Genomic DNA, 18663 nt, shown 5'->3' on the forward strand with positions numbered 1-18663 from the left:
ACAGTATATTGTGTGGGGGCCAATAATAGGGAATTAGGCCATGTATGCATGCCTGTAACGGTGGTTACACAATGTGAGGGTCACTAAACTGGGTATTATCCGAGGGGGCGTGGCTAGCGCTCGAAGTGGGCGGTCGCATTTAGTGGGAGCTCTGTGCCAACTCGACCCTTAATCCTGTACTTCAGCCTGATTACCTGAACCCCGGGTCCCTGCTTTGGTCGGATATTGCCTCAGTCTGCCCTCCTCTCCTACACGGCTCTCTGCTCCGGTCCTCCTGGTGTACGAGCTGCCGGGAGTGCTTGCAGCCTACTCCCCATGTGTGCAGCCGGCGGCCATCTTTGGAGTGTCTCCTCCTGTCCAGCGGCATCCTCCTCTGCCCTGAGTTCCGGCCTGCAGCCTCCGAATACCTTCCTCCCGGCCCTCCTGTGACTTTTGTGTCTCCTAGCTCTGCTGCTGGGATGGGTGAGTGGAGCCTTAGCTACAGCCTGTCCTCTCTGAAGACTTCTCCTGGCCTCTGCACGTGGGTGGCCGCCATTGATCCCCTCTTCCTTACTGCCTGGCCGGCCCTGGAATGGCTCCTACTCTGCTCCTGTGGGATCCCTCCCCTGCTTTTCCTGGACATTCCCTGGAGTGGGCTACCCTGTGTCTGCCCTGTCCTGCTGTGTTTTTGGAACTGTTGTGCCCTGCTTGAGTGACTTCTTCCCATGTGCCTGTGAGTAAAGCTGTTCTGTGCTGTTTATCCTCTGTTTATCCTTTGTCCTGCTGTGGACATTTCGGCGTGTTTGGGCCTCTCCATCCACCTCCATACCTACTCTCACGGCACAGAAGACGGGCGGCAGCGGTCCCTCAAAAATGAGTCGGACCGCCTACGTGGCTTTGCAAGATCCTCTACCCCCCCCGCCCTCCACCACTCCTGCGGCTTGCCCCTCTGATGTGTCTGTGGACGATGCTGAACCCACCTTGAAGCAGGTGACTGCGCAACTGCTGGAGGCGATCCAAGCCGATACGTCTTCCCTAACTGGCAAAATTGAGGAGGTTAAAATTGCTCTCTGCCTGCTTCGTCAAAACTTTCAGGCTTTGCAAGGCAGGGTGGGCGAAGTGGAGGAGCGTGTTTCCTGGGTGGGGGACTCTATTCAACCCCTCCCTGCCAAAATTCAAGAACTGGAACGGGTGGCTGCCTTGTGGTCCCAGAGGGCGGATGATTTGGAGAACCGATTACGCCGCAATAATCTATGTATTTTGTGCATTCCACAACGTGCGGATGGTGCCAACCCTCGATCCTTTATAGAGACATGGCTGCGCAATACTCTGTCGGATGCTCATTTTTCCTCCATATTTGCGGTTGAGAGAGCCCACAGAGTTCCTGCTAAGCCCCCTCCTCAAGGGGCCCCTCCGCGTCCTCTGCTGGCCCGCCTACTGCACAGACCGCGACACTGCACTGCGGGCTGCACGCTGGGTAGGAGAGATCAAGTTTAATGGAGCTACGGCGCTATTTACTGATATTTTTTTCAGCTGCTCTCCAGAAAACTTGAGCATCCTTTGTGGCGGTAAGAGGAAGCTCTGAGAGAAGGAGATTCAGTATTCCATGGTCTACCCAGCCCGGCTTCGTGTCATTGATGGCGACCGTTCTCTCTTCTTCACTACACCTAGAGATGCGTAGGATTGGTTATCTCTTCTGCCCAGATCTCCACAGTGTTGATGGCATATCCTGGTGGTGAGAGGTCCTGCTGGACCATATGCCTGGACCTGTTGTTTTTGTTATTTTGTTTTTTCATCCTGTCTGCTGTGTTCTCCTTCCACATTTATTGCTCTGACGGATTCTATGTTCTTTAGCTGACCCGGTGGCCTAGGGTGTCTTAATTGCTTTGGGTCTACACCCTCGTCTCTACTACATGAACATACCTCACTTATCTGTGCAAATTTGCTGCTTTTGTACAATGTTTGCACCCTCCGTGCATTGTATTGTTGGTGTATTGTTTTGTTATGTTTCTGTTTCCAGTTGGTTAATGTTCTGCCACATGCTGGTTTCCCTTCTAGTCCTGGGATCCCGTCTAATGTCCTGTGTCCCCTGCCCAGAGTTTAGATGCTACAGTTATTGGAAGATGTACCATCATGGCATCACTTAATGTTCTTTCGTGGAATGTGAGGGGTTTGGGTAGTCCGCGTCGCTGTTTTTTCCCAGATTAGACGAGTTCACCCTCATCTTGTCTGGCTTCAGGAGACGCACTTGGTGTCTGAGACTGTTAGATGGCTTCAGAAGCCATGGGTTCAGTGGGCTGCCCACTCTTTGCATACATCCTTTTTTAGAGGGGTGACCCTATTAGAGGCGGGAGTGGTTGAGAGGGACCTTGAGGGACGTTATTTATATTCACAGGCTTGGATAGACTCGACCCTGTATGTGATTTTGGGGATATAATTTGCTGCCTGCATCGGATTTATCTGTACTCCGGGGGGCGGTTCAGTTTGAAGCTAAATTTCCTGGGGCGGTGGTTTTGTGCCTGAGTGATTTTATCCGGGTGATGAATAATGCTTTAGATAGATTCTATGCTGGTACAGGCCCGCTGCCGTCTTCCCATCCCACCCCCATGGCCAGACTGGTCCGGGATTTAGGGTGGCAGGACCTGTGGAGGACTGTTCCCTGACTTTCCGGTCTTTTCCTGCCACTCTGCCCATAGACATGCCCTGTCCCGTATTGACTATGCCTTTGGGAATGTCAAAACTTGTTCTATTTTGCATTCTGTAGATCTGATCACTCCCCCTTGTTAGTTGTTCTGAGTAATGGGGACACGATTAGGTTGTATCAAAGCTGCCGTATACATCCATTCTGGCTTAAATTGTTTGCACCCAATGACAGGATACCTGATCAGCTTCAGGTTTTCCTGACTGTTAATGCCCCTGATACCCCCCCCCCCCCCCCCCCCCCCCACCGTGGGAAACCACCAAGGCATATCTTTGTGGGTGTATTCGTTCCTCTATATCTTTCATTAAACAAGAGTCCTTGTTGTTGGAGACCTCCCTGGCGGCCCAGTGTACCTCTCTGGAAGCTGCTTATGTGGCCAACCCCACGGATAAGTCTAGATCCCAATGGCTGCAGGTGGGTAGACAGTATCTACATACACTTTATGAAAAGGCCCGTAGATCTGTTCTTTAGTAAACAGAAATTTTATGAACTTGGGAATGAATCTAGCAGTTTATTATTCCATCTGGTGCACCAGAACACAAGAGTCCCCGGCTATTCTCCGTATACGTTCGGAGACAGGTGACACCCTCACTAATGGTAATGACATCCAGGTTAGATTCCACTGGTATTATAGTGACTTATATGGTTCCAGACAGATGTCCTGCACCATCCTGTCCCGATTTCTCCTGAAGTATGCCTGTTTGGTGTGCTGGAGGAGGAACTGTGGCAGCACCACGTCCGTATTTTCCTACGGGAATGCTTGTTTTATGCGAGGAAAGGCATCGCTTTGCGATGGATGGCCCCTCGACCCCCATCCGTTCCTCAGTGGCGCAAACTGGTTAACACTGTTCTCCCATTTACTCAGATTATATATAAAGGTAGAGGCTGTCCCCAGAAGTTTGATAAAGTTTGGGGTGCCTGGTGTGACTCCCCCATAACCCAGTACTCTGCCCCTTCAATGCGTTCGGCTATTGATGTCTTCACTCCGTGAGGGGTGGCTCGTGGCGGTTTCATGGCCCCCCTCGGTTATGATAATGTTTCCTTTTCTTTGGTATGATATGTAATGTGTTGCTCTGAACTGTACGGGTGGTGGGAGGGGGTTTGGGGACCGGAGGGGATGATGATGTGGCTCATATTTGTTCGTTTGTGCTTTTTTTTTTTTTTTTTTTTATGATTGATTTGTGCTTCCATTCTGTTTTCTTCTACTGTATTATTTGCACTGTTATGCACTTTTCAATAAAACGAGTTTAAAAAAAACTGGGTATTATCCTGCGGAGGTGGTGAAGAGGGGGTGGGGTTGGGTAGATGGTGGGTGCTGAGACAATAATGTACTATGAAGCCCGGTCTTTTCTATTTACACGTGTATGGGTATTGTTTAACCCACGAAAAGCTATACAGTATCCATGCAGAAATACTGTAATGCCATACTTATCTCACTTATGACTTGCCTAGCTATTCCCAGTAAATGACAGTGGGGCAGATTTATTAAGACAGATGTATCGAATGCCAGTCTTAATCGATGTCCCAACTGGAACAGGGACCAAGAGATTTATGAAGACGCCCTTTAATAAATAGTCAGATGACTATGAGCCAGAAAACTTGTATGAATGTGAGCAGAGCCCAACAGATTCTATAACTCATGCAAGACACAGATTGGGGATTGAGGAAGAAATTTGGCACCAAATGTGCACCGCAATATCATCTCTTTATGCCAGAAAACGAACATACCGGGATTGATGCATTCTCCTCACTGTGCCAAGTCTTCTGGCGTGGAGTGGAATTCCAAGCCAGTTCCTTCTAGGCTTAAGGCCTAGGGCAAGTTGACTGCACATACCCGCCGGCCTCAAGAAAATGGCCACTTACAATACTGTGTAAGCAGCCATTTTTCTCGTGGCCGCAGGCATGTGCAGTCTGCTTTGCCCGAGGCCTAGAAATTTGAAGCCACCGCTGAAAAAAGACGCGGTGAAGACCTCGTTCCAGAAGAAGATGGAGGCGGCGCTGGAGAGTTCTCTGGCAGCATTGGGGAAGCCCCCAGTGCTGTTTGAGTGCTGGGGCCTGCCCCCAGTGCTGCAAGAGAACTCTTTTACATACCGACATAAACTAGATTTTTCAAGCGACGGTAGCGTGGAGAATCCAACGAAAGGTAAAAGAATAGCCTTTCTTAAGGCTATTCCGATGTGTAAATGAGAAAAAAAAATTGTGATTGACAGATTCCTTTAATTTATTGATATGCACTCTGTGCGAGTAGCCATAAATCTCTCCATTTTCAAAACTGAACCCCTTGCATAATTGAAAATGGCAATTGCACAGTTTGACCCCTTTATAGTTCAACAGAAATTAAAACGAAACTGAGTTAAAATTTAGATTTTTCATTATATATATATATATATATATATATATATATATATATCATATTTTTTTTTCTCATGAATCCATTTTGCTGCAATAGTTTTAAAATGCTGTATCTCATTTGCAAAGCCCCTAAAAGTAGCTATATGGGGAGCGCCCTGTTCTGAAGGTGCTAGAAAACATCTGGATTTCTCTCTGATACCTTGATCTTATTTGTAATTGCCAAGTAGTCACCTTGCCTTTACAGGACGTGTGGTGTGGGGATTTTAATCTTTTCCCCAATTCAATGCTGCACTGCTCTTTTAAGACCAAAGTAGAAGTTTGCTACGCACCACAAACGCATAATGTAATGGGACCAAGAGAGTCTATACATTTCCACAGCACATCAACACTATACTACAGGGGTCGGCAACCCTTGGCACGCGTGGCGTATCTGGCTGGCACAGCAGGATCTGCAGCAAATGAACATCCCTTCAGTTCTCTCAGGACACTCTGCCAATGAGAGGAGAGAAATGAACTCAGGGGGCGGAGCTTATCCCTATAGAGATCCAGGTCCCATCTGCAGTGAGAGCTCCTGCCGTGTATCCTGCACACAAGAGACTGAGCAGAGTGAAAGAGAAGCTCGGAGCAAAGTGAAAGTTAAAAAAAAAAAAAAACAAACAAAAAAAACCCAAACATGTACATGCTGTACTATGCCTATTAATGTCAGGCATTTGGGGTTATTAATTTAGTTTTACTAACTCCATGTGTCTCACGTTAATAGCAATTAACCACATCATGTCCCTCACATTAACCCCTGTGTGCTTCACATAAAGGTTACTTCTATGTGAGACATATGGAGGTAATAATAAAGGACCTCAATGATGAAGATACTGAGAAGCTACTTTTTATCCACAATTGTGGCTAATATTGTGGACCAGGGGTAGGGAACCTTCGGCTCTCCAGCTGCTGTGAAACTACAACTCCCAACATGCTCCATTCACTTCCATGGGAGTTCCAAGTACAGCAGAGCAAGTGTGCATGCTGGGAGTTGTAGTTTTGCAACAGCTGGAGAGCTGTACGTTCCCTACCCCTGTTGTGGACTATTAATTTTTAATGGTCCCGTACACACGGCCATTGTTTTTGCAGCCGTGTGTCTGGGCCAAAATTGAAGAGCTGCAAATGATGGTGCAAGTTCTATATGTGTCTGCATTTGAAGCCCTGTCAATTCATTTGTCATGTATAAGTCAGTGAAAACTACAGTGGTGCCATTTTTTGTGCGGAGGCTTAAGAGGTGCAGCACACCACTGTGTTTCACATGTGAAACATGGTCTGTATGTCAGCCAGATTACCGACATGAACTTCATGCTGAGAGTGGGACTCCTGGTAGTACAGTCACCTATGGATACTAGCTTCCACTTCCTTGCTTTCTATTTGTCTCTGCTCATCATATACCCTGTGTTTGGTCAGACCATGTGTTAAAATATGAGTCAACACAGAGCAACGCCTTGTGTGATCCTGTTAAAGAGGACCTTTCACCACTTTTGGGCACATGCAGTGTTATATACTGCTGGAAAGCTGACAGTGCGCTGAATTCAGCGCACTGTCGGCTTTCCCGATCCGTGCCCGGTGTAAAGCGCTATCGGTCCCGGGACCGTAGCGCTTTAGTGACAGAAGGGCGTTTCTGACCATTAGCCAGAGACGTCCTTCTGCCTCGCGGCGCCAATCGCGCTGTACAGTGGAGCGGGGAGGAACGCCCCCTCCCTCTGCTCGCACAGCTCGTCCATAGACGAGTATTATCAGGAGAGGGAGGGGGGAGTTCCTCCCCGCTCCACAGCACAGCGCGATAGGCGCCGCGAGGCAGAAGGACGTCTCTGGCTAATGGTCAGAAACGCCCTTCTGTCACTAAAGCGCTACGGTCCCGGGACCGATAGCGCTTTACACCGGGCACGGATCGGGAAAGCCGACAGTGCGCTGAATTCAGCGCACTGTCAGCTTTCCAGCAGTATATAACACTGCATGTGCCCAAAAGTGGTGAAAGGTCCTCTTTAATACAGTGAGTATAAAATGATTCGAGTCCCACTTTAAGAAGGGCCATTTTCCAGATATCCACAATATCTGAAAAACGATAGCCTTCTGAAGGGTGCCTCCTTCAAGGCGGCTCTCAGTGCGACAATTAGAGACTTCGATCTCAACCATGCTAATGACTCGACTCCTCTCCCGCTACAGTAGGAGGTGCTGAAGTGTTTGATTCTTGGTGTATTGATCAGACACTGAGCGCGCCTATAAAAGGAGCGTGTTGCTTGAGTCCTTACACATCTTGCGCACATTTATTCTCTCGAGCTGACTCTTAAACGGATCCGTTCCCAAGAGGTACTATCTGAACTCCTTAAGGTACTGCGTTCATATCTTAAAGAAATGTACCTACATACTAGAGACTCTGTTAGGAAGCTTTACGGATAAGTGCATCTGCTTCCTTGATCGTCGACTCCACCCCCATGGCAGGTCGGGCAGGTGGTTGGGCAGTATGGTCCATAATCCTATTGATAAAGCTGTGGCATGCCGCTCTTTTTACTGTGACTTGTTAACTTCCGCGATCAGTACGCTGACCTCGCCCCAGATTCTCTCCATGATAAAATTCAGCAGTACATGACTGACATTTCACGCAGGAGGTGGGGGTCACTTATGGTTTCTTTTCCTTTGTAAACTTTAAATTTACGGTGTATCCTGGCACACGCTTGCACCGCTTATGCATTCCCTTCCAGACGCAGCCAGTTATGTTGTAATGATTTCTGGGGTTTTGTTTTCATACTCATATATTATATTATATTTATATTTATTTCTCTCAAATCAACGAAGCTTTATTGGTACGTTCGAATAGATATTTGGCATTGCCAATGAAATGTCAGGGGGTGAATGGGTGATTAGAGGGTATGACAGTCCATGGGGTTTCATCTTCCCCTCATTTGGTGACAGCTGGACACGTAGTGGGCAGCGATCTCCACAGTGGACTCCTCTTCTAGTAAGTTGTAGAGTTTCCTCTTCTCATCTGCAGATGTGAAGTCTGGGATGGGGGCAGAGAGTTTTTGAAGTAGATGGCCCTCACAGCTGAGTATTTGGTGCAGTGTAGCAGCAAGTGGGCCTTGTCTTCTAGGGCCCCCTGATCACAGTGCTGGCACATTCTGTTCTCCTCTGGCTTGTACGTCTGCCTGTGTCGCCCGTCTCATCTCCAGGCTGTGGGTGCTCAGTCTGTACCGGCTCAGGGCCTGTCTTTGTTTGTGGTGGGGTTTTTTTTCCAGGTAGGTTGCATTGGTGTAGTCCTTTTGCAGTGATTGTTTACACAGTGAGTTTCTTGGAGTTATTGCGCTTCTCCATTCCTCGATGTACCGTTCTTTGTCGCTCTCTTTTATTTGAGCCTTGTTCAGGGCATGTTGGGGGTTTTGGCTTGGCAGACTGCTGATGCTTGGTTGGGGGTTGTCTGGTTTGCACAGGACTCTGTGGCTCAGCCAGGCTTGGTGGTTGTAAGAGCCGGGGCTGCTGCCCTGTATGTGTGTCCAGAATGATAGTGTTCTCTTCTGCATGGGGGAGCCTGCCTAGCTCTGCCTGGCATCCCATGTTGGAGGTGTTGCGATGGACATGGAGTAGGTACTTGCAGGTGGAAGGTTTCTATTTGGCTGGAATCCCACTTTGACTGGTCTGGGTGGGTGACTGGGCCCCAAACCTCACTGACATTGAGAAGTATCGGAGCGCCGACTGCATCAAATATCTTCAGCCAGACCCTCACTGGTGGTTTGAGGTGGTACAGTTGCCTTCTGATGGTATAGAAGGTTCTGCAGGCTTTTCCTTTCAGGGTTTCTATTGCTGTGAAGCTCCCTGCTTGGTTGAGCTCCAGCCCCAGGTAGGTGTAGCTGCTGGTTTTCTCCAGTGTGGAGCCATTTAGTGTGACGTGTGGGGGCTTTATTGTGGCCCTTCTGAAATACCATGACTTTGGTCTTCTTGTGGTTGATGGGTAGAGCCCATGTGGTGCTGAATTTTTTTCAGTACTCCCATTCTGTCTTGGAGGCCTCTTTCGGTGGGGGACAGGAGCAGCAGGTCATTGGCGTATAGCAGAAACTTCACCTTACGGTCGTTCAGGGTAATGCCTGCTGTTGGTGAGGCCCTCAGGACTGTAGCTAGTTCATTGATGTATATGTTGAAGAGCGTTGGGCTCAGGCTACAGCCCTGTCTGACACCCCAGGCCTGCTGGAAATATGCTGTCCTTTACCCATTCACCTTCATGCTGCATTGGTTTTCGGTGTAGGAGCTCTTGATGACATCATAAGTTCTGGCCTGGCCGGTACTGCAGGTGTCTTGCCTAGGGGGAGTTAAGGGCCGCGGACGAAGTCACGGGTATTGCGCGCGCGTGTGTGTGTGTGTATATGTATGTGTATATATATATATATATATATATATATATATATATATATATATATATATGTGTATATATATATATGTGTATATAATTACATACACTGTATATCTCCCTATATTATAAAAATGAATTTCTGTCCGTCTGTCTGTTCTCTAATGCGAACCAAACGACTGGACCGATCGTCACCAAATTTGGTACAGAGATACTTCAGATATCCGGGAAGGTTTAAGACGAGACTCCAACTCGCTCGGACGTACCGTTGCTGAGATACAGCATTCCAAACAAGCCCCCCCCCCCCCCCCCCCCCGCCTTAGCCAATACAAACCTATAAGTTTTTCACTCATATTCCAACTGCAATACACACGGTCACTCCACATGCACAATACAACACTGGTATCCAAACTGAGATACACGCATCAGAGGATTAGATACACAGATCAGCACACAGTATCACACGCCACAGGATTAGATACACGGGTCTGCACACAGTCCCAAACACCAGAGGATTAAATACGCACTTCTGCACACAGTTCCACACACTGAAGGATTTCAAACGTGTGTCTGCACACGGTTCCACATGCCGAAGTATTATACAGGCGTCTACACACAATTCCACACTCCAGAGGATTAGATATGCGCGTCTGCACACATTTGTACACACCATAGGATTAGATACACGCGTCTGCACACAGTACCACATGCCGGGGGATTGGATATGCGCGTCTACGCACAGTTCCACATGCCGTAGGATTAGATGCATGTCTCTTCACACAATACCACACACGGGAGGATTAAATACACGTGTCTTCACACAGTTGTACATGCCATAGGATTAGATACACGCGTCTGCACACAGTACCACATGCCGTAGGATTAGATACGCGCCTCCTTAGTTACACGCGTCTAAGCACAGTTCCACACTCCAGAGGATTAGATACGCACATCTGCACACAGTTCTACATGCCCTAGGATTAGATACACGCGTCTGCACACAGTACCACATGCAGTAGGATTACATACGCGCCTCTACACATAGTTCCACACGCCGAAGGATTAGATATGCGCCTCTTCACACAATACGACACAGGGGAGGATTAGATACGTGTGTGTGCACACAGTTTCACACTTTGGAGGATTAGATACATGCCTCTGCACACAGTACTACAAGCCAGAGAATTAGATACGCATCTCAGCACACAATATCACACGGGGGAGGATTAGATACACGCGTCTGCACACAGTTGTACACGCCATAGGATTAGATACACGCGTCTGCACACAGTACCACATGCCGTAGGATTAGATATGCGCCTCTTCACACAATACGACACAGGGGAGGATTAGATACGCGCGTCTGCACACAGTGCCACACGCCACAGTATTAGATAAGCGCGTCTGCACACAGTACCAAATTTCGTAGGATTAGATACCCATGTCTACACACAGTTCCACATGCCGTAGGATTAGATACGCGCCTCTTCACACAATACCACACAGGGGAGGATTAGATACGTGCATCTGCACACAGTACCACTCGACCGAGGGTTAGATGTGCATGTCTGCACACAGTAACACACGCTGAAGGATTAGATACGCACATCTGCACACAGTTCAACACGCTGGAGGATTAGATACGCATTTCTTCACATAGTACCACCGCCAGAGGATGAGATACGTGTTTCTACACACAGTATCACACGGGGAAGGATTGGATATGCACATCTGCACACAGTTCCATACGCCAGAGGATTAGAAACACACGTCTGCACACTGTACCACATGCCATAGTATTAGATACGTGCGTCTGCACACAGTTCCACACTCCAGAGGATTAGATACGTGCATCTGCACACAGTTTCACACGCCGGAGGATTAGATACGCGCGTCTGCACACAGTACCATACGCCGGGGGATTGTATACATGCGTCTGCACACAATACCACATGCCAGAGGATTGGATATGTGCATCTGCACACAGTTCAACACACCAGAGGATTAGATAAACAGGTCTGCACACAGTACCACATGCCGTAGGATTAGATACGTGCGTCTGCTTACAGATCCACACGCCAGAGGAATAAATACACGCATCTTCACACAGTTGTACATGCCATAGGATTAGATACACACATCTGCATACAGTACCACATGCTGTAGGATTAGATACGCGCGTCTACACACAATACCACACGGGAGGATTAGATACGTGCATCTGAACACAGTACCACACTTTGGAGGATTAGATACAGGCCTCTGCACACAGTACCACATGCCAGAGAATTAGATACGCGTCTCAACACACAGTTCCACATGGGGGAGGATTAGATACGCGCATCTGCACACAGTACCACACAGGGAGGATTAGATATGTGCATCTGCACAAAGTACCACACCAACAAGGATTGGATACTTGCATCTAAACACAGTACTACTACACGGGGAAGGATTAGATACAGCTTTACTCCAGGTATCCATAACAACTGATCACAGGTTTTTCACTGACATTCAAAATGAGATACACATAATCACATGACGCTTATGGACATACACACAAACAACATACAAAATACATCAGTGCAAAATTGGACAATTCTTATGGGGCCACTACACAAACATAAAATGTAATATACCCGCGCGAAGCCGGGTCCTCATATATATATATATATATATATATATATATATATATATATATATATATATATATACATACATATACACACTCACCGGCCACTTTATTAGGTACACCTGTCCAACTGCTCGTTAACACTTAATTTCTAATCAGCCAATCACATGGCGGCAACTCAGTGCATTTAGGCATGTAGACATGGTCAAGACAATCTCCTGCAGTTCAAACCGAGCATCAGTATGGGGAAGAAAGGTGATTTGAGTGCCTTTGAACGTGGCATGGTTGGTGCCAGAAGGGCTGGTCTGAGTATTTCAGAAAAGAACACCGGAGGTTATATTATGGCCACCCTGTGTGTATATGCGTATGTCGTGCATGTCGTAAGTCCATTGGGTCTTCCTGCAGTCGTGTGCAGGCTGATCCAATGGATGGAATTACCTGAAAATTTGTATGTGTGCTAATCAAGGCATGGGGAAACGGGCGGCATGAAAAAACAAACAAAAAAATCCAATTCCAGAGTGGAAGTGGATACCAATTGGCCATGGAATATTCTGTGGAGGAACGAAGTGCATTTTTACCTGAATGGAACAATCAACACACAGAACTGTCGCATATGGGCCACCGAAAACCCGCGTGCGCTCGAGGGATTTCCGCTGCATTCGCCCAAGGTGACCGTTTGGTGTGGGTTCACCTCATCGTTCATGATCGGACCGTTATTTTTCGAAGATTTGGGCCCAACTGGGATTGCCACCTATTCCGTCACAGCAGCGAGGTATCGGACAATGCTGTAAACAGTGGTTGTTCCTCAACTCCAACAGTGGCAGTGTCTGCAGACTATCACCTTCATGCAGGATGGAGCCCCTCCTCACATCGCAAATCCTGTGAAGAACGCTCTTCGTGCACATTTTCCCGATTATAGGATTTTGAGCCGCTCATTCCCTACAGCATGGCCACTGTGCTCTCCGGATCTCACTCCTTGTGATTTCTGGTTGTGGGGACACTTGAAGGAGCGTGTTTATCGGGGGAATGTTGAAACCCTGCCTGACCTCAAAGACCGCATCACGTTGGAAGTGCGCAGCATCTCACCAGAGATGTTACACGCAAGCGTCGAGCACGTTCAGCATAGGATGACCATGCTCACCATGCATGATGGCGGCCACATTGAACAGTCATGCTAGTCGGTGGTCCAAATAGGACATCCCCAAGTATCGACAGACTGGTTTTGCTCACTGTACAGTGCCACATTATCCCCTGGTGGGGAGTTTTCGTATAAAAAAATATTTATTTTTTTTTTTTTTTTTCATGCCGTGCGTTTCCCCATGCCTTAATTAGCACACATACAAATTTTCAGGCAATTCCGTCTTTTGGGTCAGCCTGCACACGACTCCAAACACCTGAGGTTATATAAAATTTTATATATATATATATATATATATATATATATATATATATATATATATATAATATATATATGAAGAGCTCAACGGAAAAATGGCCTAAGTCCACATTTTGTCATATTTCAAATTATTACCTAGAAAGCTTCTTTGTACCTCGTTCTATGCATTGGGTTTACAAGGTACCTAGGATTAATGACCTAAGTCCATATATTTCAATGCAGAAGAATTTACATTCAATGGAATAATGGCCTAAGTCCAATACAAACTTACTTCACTCTCGTTGGTCATTTTTTCATTGAAATCGTGACTTCCGGTCTGTTGTTTATATTAGTGTAAAAACTTTGTCTTATTGTTTAAAAGGCTCTAAATCGACTTTTGCACATATTTAGCGCCGAAAAGGGAGGCAGGTAATTATTATTCTTCATCTTTTAATAATTTTTACGGTATATTTGACGATATTAGCATAAGATTGCACTTAAGCCGACTGCTGCGGCAACCATAAAGATACGTGTATATATATTAACGGTGTTCATTAGCTGACTACATTGGATAGATATATTCCACAATAATGCCCGTTTGCTTTAGGCTAAAACTTTAAATTTCGTTTTTCTCACAATATTGATTTTTGGACTTAGGCCATTTTTCCGTTGAGCTCTTCATATACATATATATATATATATATATATATATATATATATATATATATATATATATATATATATATATAAATATGTGTGTGTGTTTATTTTACAGTATGTAAAAAAAAAAAAAATGTGGCCGCGGCCATTTTTATTGTGGCCTATGGGCATGCACAGTAGGCTCTGCCCGAGGCCTACAAGTTTCACCGCCTCTGCCCGAGGCCTACAAGTTTCACCGCCTCTGCCGGAAGAAAACACAGGAAGACGTTGTTTCTGAAGAAGATGGAGGCGGCGCTGGAGTGTTCTCTCACAGTGCTGTTTGGGTGCTGGGGCCCGCCCCCAGTTCTGTGAGAACTCATTTGCATACCAGCAAAAACTGGTATTTCTACGGAACGGCGATGAGGAGAAGACCTCTAAAGGTAGGAGACGAATAGTCTTAAGGCTATTCCGACGTGGTAGGCACAAAAAATGCCATCTGATTGATAGGATCCCTTTAACCCCTGTGTGCTTTACATTAGAGTTTCTGATATGTTGGAGACAGAGGTACTAATTAAGCCTCTTCATTATTGAGGTCTTTTATTAGTACCTCCCTAGGTCTTGCATATTAGTTACCCTAATGTGAAGCACACAGGAGTTAATGTGAGGGGCGTGATGGGGTTAATTGTGAGGCATATAGAGTTGCTAAAACTAAGTTAATAACCCTTAATGTCTGACATTAAAAGGAATAGTAACCCCAGCATGTATCTGTTTACTTTTCACTTTGCTGATGGATCTCTCGTCCCCTTCGTCGGCGTCTTCGTTCTTGTCGGCATTCTCTTCTTCTTGATGCACGTGGCAAGAGCTCATCACTGTAGCAGGCGAGATCCTTATGCTGTACATTGATGAGCTCTGTATCCTGGCTTCCTTCACACCTCTCATTGGTGCTCAGAGAGGGCAGCAAGAGAAAGGGGAGCATCCTATACACCTGCTGTAGAAGAGCACTAAATGGACACTCCCTCTTTTTTTTAATACTTGCAGGTTTCATGCTGGTTACTGTGCCAGCAAAATATGCCACGTGTGCTATAGACCCATGCAGCCCCACCATACTAAACTAAATTAAAAATCAAACATAGAGCAGTTAAAAGCTGCTTCCAAGTAAAATATTCACTCTGTGCATGAAGTTTTTAGTTTGCTACTAGGTCAGTATGCCATTAAATTTTGCACCATTGTTTATGGCTAATCAAATGTCACTGTTGACTACATCATGATTATTGAAAAAAATATATGAATTCAATTTAACAACTCCCCAAAGTATTGTGAATCTAATAAATATCTATTGGTCATGAGAAAATCTAAGGCTTAGTTCACACGTAAATAACGTGTGGCTTATTTTGGCACTGGAAAAAAAAGCTTCCTAATTAGGAAGCGTTTCTTTGACCTTGGCACGCTTTTGTAGAGCGTTTTTTGTAAATCTGCTTGTAGGTGGTTTTCCCATCTTTTAAGAGAATGGGCCACAAAAATCACGTCGCGTTTTTTACTGTGTGGGTTTTTGTAAAAAACAAAAAACAAAGCGATGCGTTTTTGCTAAAAGCCGTGCTGTAAAAAACTCTTCCCATTCACTTCTATTGCTTTCTTCAGGCGAAAAACGAATATTTTATAAGGCGAGTTGGGGGGGATGGGGGAGTGGAGAAAAATCATTACTTTGGTTTTTTTTCCAACTCTCCTTATAAAATATGCTATAAAAAATCACATGTACACCAAGAGAGTACCAACAAAAAGCACCGGTTGTCCCGCAAAAAATAAGCCCTCAACCAACTCTGTAAACTGGAAAATAAAAAAAAATGTTACACATCTCAGAAGATGGCGATGCAAATATCGATTTATGTCCCCTAATAGTGTTTGTTTTTATTTTTGTTTTTTCTGTTGCATTAAGAAAAACAATATAAGGTATTGCCGTAATCGTACTGACCCGCAGAATAAATAGAACTTATGTTGTACACTGCCTGGATAAAAAAAAACTTAAAAGGTAAGGGGGTGTTCACACTACCGTCGGTGTCCGACAGGTAGTGTCCGCTCCTAGTGTTCGCTCAAAATCTGGAGAAATCAGGAGAAATTGTATTACAAACTGAGATGCATTTTCTCCGTTAACCCTTACAGAATGTGTTAATTTTAAGGATAAATGAATGTATTATTGGATAAAAATTAAACATCTAAATTTCACATCCATATTCTAATTCCTGTGAATTGCATCCAGGGTTAACAAACTTCACAAATGCTGTTTTGAATTATTTGAGGGTTGCAGTTTTGAAATGTGTTGATTTTCATGGGGGATGGGGGTTTCTAATATATATGCCTTTATAATCCTCTTCAGAACTGAAGTGGCCTTAAAAAAATTAGTTTGGGAAATTTTCTTTTAACCCCTTAGACACAGCCCAAAAGTGCATTAAGGACCAGGCCTCTTTTTTCAAATCTGACATGTCACTTTAAATGGCAATAACTTTGAGACGCTTTAACTTACACAAGTGATTTTGGGATTGTTTTCTCTCGTAACACATTATACTTCATGTTAGTGGTAAACCCTAATCAATATTTTTGTATTTATTTATGAAAAAAATAGGAAATTTGATGGAAATTTGGAAAAAATAGCAATTTTCAAAATGTGAAATTCTCTGGTTTTCAGGCATAGTCATACCACCCAAATACATGAATAAATATTATCTAACATACAGTGCCTACAAGTAGTATTCACCCCCCTGCAGATTTAGCAGGTTTACACATTCGGAATTAACTTGGCATTGTGACATTTGGACTGTAGATCAGCCTGGAAGTGTGAAATGCACTGCAGCAAAAAAGAATGTTATTTCTTTGTTTAATTTTTTTTTTTTTAAATTGTGAAAAGTTTATTCAGAGGGTCATTTATTATTCAACCCCTCAAACCACCAGAATTCTGTTTGGTTCCCCTAAAGTATTAAGAAGTAGTTCAGGCACAAAGAACAATGAGCTTCACATGTTTGGATTAATTATCTCTTTTTCCAGCCTTTTCTGACTATTTAAGACCCTCCCCAAACTTGTGAACAGCACTCATACATGGTCAACATGGGAAAGACAAAGGAGTATTCCAAGGCTATCAGAGACAAGATCATGGAGGGTCACAAGGCTGGCAAGGGGTACAAAACCCTTTCCAAGGAGTTGGGCCTACCTGTCTCCACTGTTGGGAGCATCATCCGGAGGTGGAAGGCTTATGGAACTACTGTTAGCTTTCCACGGCCTGGACAGCCTTTGAAAGTTTCCTGCCGTGCCGAGGCCAGGCTTCTCCGAAGAGTCAAGGCTAACCCAAGGACAACAAGGAAGGAGCTCCGGGAAGATCTCATGGCAGTGGGGACATTGGTTTCAGTCAATACCATAAGTAACGTACTCCACCACAATGGTCTCCGTTCCAGACGAGCCCGTAAGGTACCTTTACTTTCAAAGCGTCATGTCAAGGCTCGTCTACAGTTTGCTCATGATCACTTGGAGGACTCTGAGACAGACAGACTGGTTCAAGGTTCTCTGGTCTGATGAGACCAAGATCGAGATCTTTGGTGCCAACCACACATGTGACGTTTGGAGACTGGATGGCACTGCATACGACCCCAAGAATACCATCCCTACAGTCAAGCATGGTGGTGGCACAATCATGCTGTGGGGCTGCTTCTCAGCCAAGGGGCCTGACCATCTGGTCCGCATCCATGGGAAGATGGATAGCACGGCCTACCTGGAGATTTTGGCCAAGAACCTCCGCTCCTCCATCAAGGATCTTAAGATGGGTCGTCATTTCATCTTCCAGCAAGACAACGACCCAAAGCACACAGCCAAGAAAACCAAGGCCTGGTTCAAGAGGGAAAAAATCAAGGTGTTGCAGTGGCCTAGTCAGTCTCCTGACCTTAACCCAATTGAAAACTTGTGGAAGGAGCTCAAGATTAAAGTCCACATGAGACACCCAAAGAACCTAGATAACTTGGAGAAGATCTGCATGGAGGAGTGGGCCAAGATAACTCCAGAGACCTGTGCCGGCCTGATCAGGTCTTATAAAAGACGACTATTAGCTGTAATTGCAAACAAGGGTTATTCCACAAAATATTAAACCTAGGGGTTGAATAATAGTTGACCCAGACTTTTATGTTTAAAATTTATTAAAATTTAACTGAGCAACATAACTTTTTGGTTTGTAAGATTTATGCATCTGTTAATAAATCCTGCTCTTGTTTGAAGGCTCTAACTTATTTGCATCATATCAAACCTGCTAAATCTGCAGGGGGTTGAATACTACTTGTAGGCACTGTATCTCAGCTTTATATCAGCATCATCTTTTGATTGTCTTTTAATTCATTTTGGATGTTACAAGGCTTACAAGTGTAACAGCGATTTTCCAGATTTACAAGAAAATTCCCCAAACTAATTTTTTAAGGACCGCTTCAGTTCTGAAAGGAATTGTAAAGGCCTATATAATAGAAACACCCCCAAATCACCCCATTTTCAAAACTACACCCCTCAAATAATTAAAAACAGCATTTGGGATGTTTGTTAACCCTTTAAGCTTTTCATAAGAATTAAAATACTATGGCGGT

The 18663-nt window shown here is 45.2% G+C and overlaps 1 protein-coding gene across 1 annotated transcript in view; it reads left to right on the forward strand.

Annotated features, from left to right (window-relative positions):
• The window catches only part of LOC142197492 (adenylosuccinate synthetase isozyme 2), a 140047-nt gene that overhangs the window by 29957 nt on the left and 91427 nt on the right, over positions 1-18663 (forward strand). The gene's annotated exons all lie outside the window — the stretch shown is intronic.

The sequence above is a fragment of the Leptodactylus fuscus genome, chromosome 3 (genome assembly GCF_031893055.1).
Source record: "Leptodactylus fuscus isolate aLepFus1 chromosome 3, aLepFus1.hap2, whole genome shotgun sequence".
NCBI classification, from domain to species: Eukaryota; Metazoa; Chordata; class Amphibia; order Anura; family Leptodactylidae; genus Leptodactylus; species Leptodactylus fuscus.